The sequence below is a fragment of the Zea mays genome, chromosome 3 (assembly GCF_902167145.1).
Source record: "Zea mays cultivar B73 chromosome 3, Zm-B73-REFERENCE-NAM-5.0, whole genome shotgun sequence".
In the NCBI taxonomy this organism is placed as follows: Eukaryota; Viridiplantae; Streptophyta; class Magnoliopsida; order Poales; family Poaceae; genus Zea; species Zea mays.
This window is the reverse complement of record NC_050098.1, coordinates 55,708,290-55,715,775: the sequence shown is the minus strand read 5'-3', so window position 1 is coordinate 55,715,775 and position 7,486 is coordinate 55,708,290.

The window sequence follows — 7,486 nt, the reverse complement described above, 5'->3', positions numbered from 1 at the left end:
CCAAAGGTACACTTGTAATTTATTATTGTTTACACAAGTAATATAAATGAAAATAGGTTGATAATTATGTTTATCTGAATTATGTTACTCCTTGTGCTTTGCATGAATATTATCCATTTCTTTATCATGATCATGAGGGTATGTCCTTCATGACCTTCGTCCTAGAATCATTATATCCGAAAGGAAATAATGATCCGAAGGACGAAGGGCTTTGATATTTAACATTTTATGTTGCCTTGTTCTTGATTCATAGCATTTGAGAACAAGTCTCCAACATTGGCGCCCACCTCCGGTGAACTCACTTCCATTTCTTGAGCTTTGAACACCTTCGGCAAGCATCACCTTCGTCATGCCACCGAAAAAAGCTTCAGCAACAGGGGCTGCCACTCTGCAGCCGCTGGACCCCAATCAGGACGTCCTTTCCCTTAGGGAGGCCCGAAGCCAGAAGAGGAAGGTCGTTAGTCCAACGCCTCCGAAGGACGACTTGGATCAGGAGATCCAAAACCTGGAGATCCTTCATCAGCAGGTGCAACGAAAAAAGGAGAAGATGGCTCGTCTAGCTGATCTTCAGAGACAGATAGATGAAGCTTCGGAAGAGGTTCGTCATCTTGTTCAAGATGATCAGAACCGAAGGCCTCCGCGCAGAGAGATCCATCAGGAAGGCTTTTACAATGAGGACGACTGGTATGAAGATTTCCATCATGGAAATTTTGCTTTCGATGATACTTCTCCTCTCTCAACAGAACTGCAGGCTACACCATGGCCCCAGTCGTACAAGCCACCCCAGCTCCCCATGTACGACGGTCATACAGACCCGAAGCAATTCTTGATGAGCTATGAAGCAACCATATCTTCATATGGTGGCAATACTGCAGTCATGGCAAAATATTTTGTCATGGCCGTCAAGAGCGTTGCTCAGACCTGGTACTCCTCTCTTCGGCCAGGGACAATCACTTCTTGGCAAAAGTTGAAGGATATGCTGATAACTAGCTTCCAAGGGTTTCAGACGAAGCCAATTACTGCTCAAGCTCTATTCCAGTGTACCCAAGACCACAAAGAATACCTTCAGGCGTATGTCCGAAGGTTTCTGCGTCTGAGGGCACAAGCGCCAACAGTGCCCAATGAAATTGTCATTGAGGCCATGATTAAGGGACTTTGGCCAGGACCCTCAGCACAATACTTTGCCAGGAAGCCACCACAAACCTTGGAGAAGCTGCTCCAGAAGATGGACGAGTATATTCGAGCTGACAATGACTTCCGCCAGAGAAGGGAGGAGGCATTCAGGTTCTCTGAGATGACCAGGGGCTTTGGAGGAAGATTTCATCCGAGGCATGTCAGGTCAATTCATAACTCCGCTCAAGGCGATGATCGAGGCAACCAACAGCAAAGGCCACAATACTCTTCGCAAGCTTCGGGCCAACAGCAAAGCTCTACTCGGCCGCCAGCGCCAAGGGGCAGAGGCGCCAGGGGCTTCGGGGGAAGGTTTGGAGATCAGCCAAGAAAAATTTACTGCCTATTCTGTGGTGAAGACAAGGGCCATACCACCAGGATGTGCTACGTCACCATCCAGAAGCAGAAGGAGATAGCAGAAGCAGTAGCGCAACAAAGTCAGCCGAAGCAGGTCATGCACACTGCTTCGTATCATTCGCCTTATATTCCAGAATATGTAGGCAACCACCCTGCAGCTTCTGTTGCTTCGGCAAGCCAACCCCAAGCATCTTGGCAACAGCCTCCACCGCCACCGCCGACGCAGCGAGGACAGCAGCTAGAAGGGAGTCAGCACAATCACCTTCAGAGGGACTTCAGAGAGGAGTCCGAAGCTCGCACAGTCAATAGTACTGTGCCAGAGTCGAAGCACATTTATTGATAAATATCCTATCTCAACAGCAGTTTTTCGCATTTTTACATTCAGTATTACCTTTTTGTTAATAAGGAACAATTATGAGAAGTTTAAGTGTTTTTTATCGTTTTTCAATTTCTTGTAACACTTTCATCTTTTACCATAATAAAAATATGTCTTTTTCCATAGGCTTGAGTTGCCGAAGCATACGAATTTATGGTGGCATGAAGGACCTTTGTATTATCAAAAATTTGTTATAACGGACACAGTGCAAATTGTTCGAAATAGTAAAAAGTCGTTCCTAAGGGAGCGCAGTGTAAGTTTTCTAAACCTACAGCGAAAAGTCAGCGCTGATTCCGCCGAAAGTAAAAGGCGAAGAAGCTCCTAAGGGAGGCTTACAGCGAAAAATAAACGCTGATTCCGCCGAAAGTAAAAGGCGAAGAAGCTCCTAAGGGAGGCTTACAGCGAAAAATAAACGCTGATTCTGCTGAAAGTAAAAGGCGAAGAAGCTCCTAAGGGAGGCTTACAGCGAAAAGTCAGCGCTGATACAAAAAGTGTGTGTGCTCTATTACAGGGATATGTATCTGCGGCACAAATATCATTTTGCATAACATAACATCATCACATCATTCTGCATAACATAAGCATCATACAACATATTGCATGTGGAACAAGAAGGGGATACAGTGTTGATCTTCGGAGAATATTTTGTAAAAGAGAAAATCGTGCTAAGGCACAAGATAAATCGAGACAAATTGTAGCTTCATTAGAGAGGCAACATAAAACTTTTTTATAGCTTTGGAGAATATTTCACGAAGCTTGGATATTCTTCATCAGAGAAGTATGCAAATTCTTGTGATATAGAAAAGATTTTCTTCACGAAGCATGAAAAGAAGGGAAGGTGTTTTTTCGCCGAAGGTTCAAAAAATGGTATGTATGCAAAATTTCATGCATCGTAAAGAATTAAACTATAAATAGATTATATATTACATTCAAAGTTACAATGTATTACACATGTTACATTCCAAATGTTTCTACAATAGCATTTAATCCTCCTTAAGAACTATTTCTGCAGCTTCGTTCAGTAGCTGGTCGACAACCTTGTCCATAATGGCTTCGGCCATTTTTCTAATTTCATCATCCCCCTTCGGGTGGGGGTCCGGAGATGCCTCAGTAGGTTCTGAGGGAAGAGAAGATACGGCTATATTACTATTACAAACCGCGAGCAAAGTCTGGAATTAAAAATTACAACATAATAAAAACCACTAATTAATACATATTTGCCCTTCTGGCTCTGTACTTTTCTCGGCAGCTTCTGCTATTTTTCTAGCATCATGGATGCCTTTTTCACTCTTTTGAATAATTTCTTGCGCCATTTCTCGCCCGCCGTTGTCCCAGATAATGGTGAAGAATTTTCGCCGACCATGCTTGCTTCGGCTGAGGGGTCTTTAATGTCTTCGGAGGACAAAGTAGCTTCGGACTGCGCTAAGGATTTTACATGCTCGCAACCTTTCCCCTCCAAAACAGTAGCAATTCCTCTAGCACCCGAAAAAGCACATATGTCACCACGGCTATTTAGGATTTCCTCGAAGGCTTCAGCTTCGTGACTGATCCATTCAATCGGACCTTCGGGATTGCCCCTTGAGAAATTCTCTTCGCTAGAGAATGTGCCAACGTTGGTGAAGCTGGATTTTATCTTCTTAACATATTCTATGGATTTAACATAGCATCTTCTCTGGGATGCACGAAGCTCTTTAACATTTATTTCTAAATGATCGGCCCATTGGTCACTAAGCTCTCGTTTTGTCTCTTCAAGCATACGTTCTTCTTTAGCTCTAGCCAGCTGCTTCTGAAGATCTTTAATTTCGCGTTTCTGCGCTTCAGCCTGGGCCTTTGAGGCAGCTTCGTCCTCTTTTACCTTGTCCACCAATGTAAGCAGAATTTTATCCTTTTCCAGAGCTTCGTTTCTCAGCTTAATAACCTCTGATCGTAGGTTGTTGAAAGCAATATCATAGCTCTCGTCTTCGGCATTCTTTTGAGCTCTCAACGCGTTGCTTAGTATTAAACCCTGTATGTAAAAGAGTCGGTATAAGAATAAAAGAATGAGTTGCAAATTAAAAAAATTTCCAAACACGCAGTTCTCGTACCTTCAGGCTATTGTATGCAAGGCTATCCGCAAGATCCTCCTTCGTCATAGCGCATAACCCAGCTTCAAGCTTCGGAAACCCCGTGCTTCTGGCCATTTCCCGGCAGACAGATAATTCTTTGTTGTCTGGGAGGCAGTATAGGAAGTCATCTTCGTCTGTCCCATTGAACGCTAGTGCCCCCTTCGGATATTTCAATTCTCTAGCATAGTGATTAGCTTCAAAAATCTCTTCTTCGGATAATTTCTTTCCCAAAGCGTGTCGCACAATATAATCGTACATTTTTGAAGAAGCTTCGGGGGCAGCAGTGTCGGTTTCTTCAACCAAAATTGGCTCTGATATTTTTATTTTCTCGGTTGCCTCTGCAATGTTCGTTTCTTCGGTTTCAAAAGGTTTTACCTTGGTTGGCTCTGAAGGCCCAGCTTCAGTTTCAAATTGTTGCTTCGAAGCTTCAGCACCAAAGGCTTCAGTAGACACTTCGGAAGTTTCAACAGTTTTCTTTGGAGTTATGCTTGAAGATTTAATTGTCTCCAAAACATCTAATACATTAACCATCCTTTTTCTTTTTGGGGTTACGGATGGACCTTTCTGGCTTTTTCCTGTCTCAATCTTTGCCGAAGGACTTAAAACTTCTGATCTTTTTGCTTTTTCAGTCCTTGGTTCCTCTATCTTTTCTGTTGCTGGCACTTCGGCCAGCTCTTTGATTTCTGGCAGCAGAGTCTTTGGTTCTTCCAATTTTTCTGTTGTTGGCACTTCGGCCAGCTCTTTGACTGCTGGCAGCAGAGTTGATTCCTTAGCTTCGGTGGCCGAAGAGGTTTCACCGGCGAACTCAGGCACTGTGGCCAGTTCAATGTAACGTGGCCGGTGTGTGAGAACTTTTACCCTTTTCCTCTTCGGCGCCGGCCCACTAGGAGCGGCTGAAGCAACTTCTTTTGCAGAGGAAGTGTTCTTTCTTTTTTGACCCCGCAGTGGATAATGGTAGTCGGGGTACACGAACCCAATTGCGTCAAATACTCGGTTCAGTCTTTTCTTTTTTCGGCCTCCGAAGGATGCTGACAGTGCAGTATCTTCGGCCTTTGAATATACTCCAAGCAGTTCATCACTTACAGTTTCAATGCTTTTTAGCCAGTCATCATCTGGCTCAATGAATTTATCTCCGAACTTAAAAGTGTACTTCAGCCTGACTAGTCCACGTTTGTCAGCCTCTTTAATGGTCTCCTGCGGCATTTCCCATTTTTCCACAAGTGGCCATACTCAGAAGGCAATATGTTCCTGGACCAGGTCCCTCGTCCCAATAAAAGAGCAAACAACTCTGAAGGCTCTTTGGCATTCTTCAGCTGCTTCATTCATTTCCACCTTCGGCCTCCGCAGGCCGAAACGTTGCCAGATGGGACGCATAATGATTTTCTTTATATCTTCTCGAGATTTCAAGTCATTCTTCATGTAAAACCATTCCGTCATCCAGTCGCCAGGCCATCTCTTTCGAAAGGTCGGCACTGGGCAGCTTGACCCAGACCGGGAGCCGAAGCTGTAGCAGCCAAAGTTGTTGTGATATTGTTCCTTACCCCAGGGTTTTGTCTCGTATGACAATTCGTGTATCTTGCAGAAGCTTTTTGCATCAGGTTCCAAGCCTTGGCTTCTCACGGCCCACACGAAGATATTCATCCTTATGATTACTTTGGGGGTAAGTTGGTGAAGGTAGATTTCAAATATCTTTAGCACCTCTACAAAAAAGCTGCTTAGGGGAAATCGTAGTCCAGCTTTCAAGAAGCTTCGGAATACTACGACTTCATTTTCCTCAGGAGTTGGACAAGTCTTCTCTCCTTCGTCGGCCCTCACAACGGACAAGTCCCGGAAATATCTTCCCCTCATGTTGACAAGATGATTTTCCTTAATACTTGATTTGCCGAAAACCGCATGGCTTGGTCGCCAAGGTCGATCTTCGGAGTCTTCACCACCACTATCCATATCATAGATGTCGCTATCACCAGTATCTTCAGATAAACCTTCCAAAATTTCTTTAGTAATCTTCTCTGTATTAGTCTTCGACATAGATTGAAGAAAACCCAGATGCATTTCCTCAGAAAGACTCAGCTTCGAACCGCCAACAACTTTGTCATCTTCAGACATCCTTGCAAGCGCTAAGGAAGTGCTCTCAACGCCGAAGCCTTAAAATTTAAAAGGCCGAGCAAAGGCTGTTGCGCGTAGGCTAGAGGTTGGGTGAGTAAAACAGTTGGCAAGAGAGTGTGTCAAATAACTCGGGATGAGCTCTTATTTATACGCCCAGAGCGCTGGAAACTGGAGGGTCCCGCTTGTCAAAGACTGTTGCTATTCTAGCAAAGAGAAGGTGTTTTTTCGGACCTTCGACTTAAGGCCTTCGTCCATATCGCAATATGAATTTATCATTACAGCAAAATTAATATTGCGAGGGGCTACTGTTGGGGGCCTTCGACTTCCGAAGGTCCTAAAAAACGTGATTTGACAATGTTTTCTAAGTATGCAAGCAGGTATATTCAGAATCAGGTTGCGGGTATACAGAAACATGGTCAGGACGAAGCTTGACTGGAACGACGATCACGATGAAGGATAAGATGATCACGAAGCTATGTGCAGAAGAGCTTCGGCATAACGGCGGGAAGGGGAAACCGACTTAAAGATGAAAAGCCAAATTAGACCTCGAAGAATTACTATAGAGTTATTGATAAATGTAAAGGGCATTAATGTAATTTTGCATGGGCTGCGACCCGTGCCTATAAATAGGTGAACAGTATTCCCGTACTATTCACGCTGACTTGGCATTTACTTTTATGTCACGCCTGTATTCTTATTCCTTCAAGCCAAAGGTACACTTGTAATTTATTATTGTTTACACAAGTAATATAAATGAAAATAGGTTGAAAATTATGTTTATCTGAATTATGTTACTCCTTGTGCTTTGCATGAATATTATCCATTTCTTTATCATGATCATGAGGGTATGTCCTTCATGACCTTCGTCCTAGAATCATTATATCCGAAAGGAAATAATGATCCGAAGGACGAAGGGCTTTGATATTTAACATTTTATGTTGCCTTGTTCTTGATTCATAGCATTTGAGAACAAGTCTCCAACAGTATCCAATACCACTCTTGTTGTTTTTCATGACAGTGTTCATAAGCTGCTCATTTTGGAGGTATTGACCCTTATTGAACTTTTGCACACTTGTTGCAAGATGTTCATTTTCACTTTTTAGTTTCTTGACCTCATTTTTAAGCCTTTGATTGTCCACTGCCAACTCATTGTTGAAATCATTGTTCTCAATAGCAACCTTTCCTCTAGTAGTTGCATCAATCAAGTATTTCTTCAATTTTTGGTTGTCTAAAGTCAGGACTTCAACTTTTTCAGTCAATTCAGCATGTAGACTAGTTTGCTCTTCTTGACTCAAATCATCACATGAGGTTGCTACATCAATCTTAACAACAGGGTTAATAGCCTCATGTGTTTTGCAAGATAAAAGTTCAT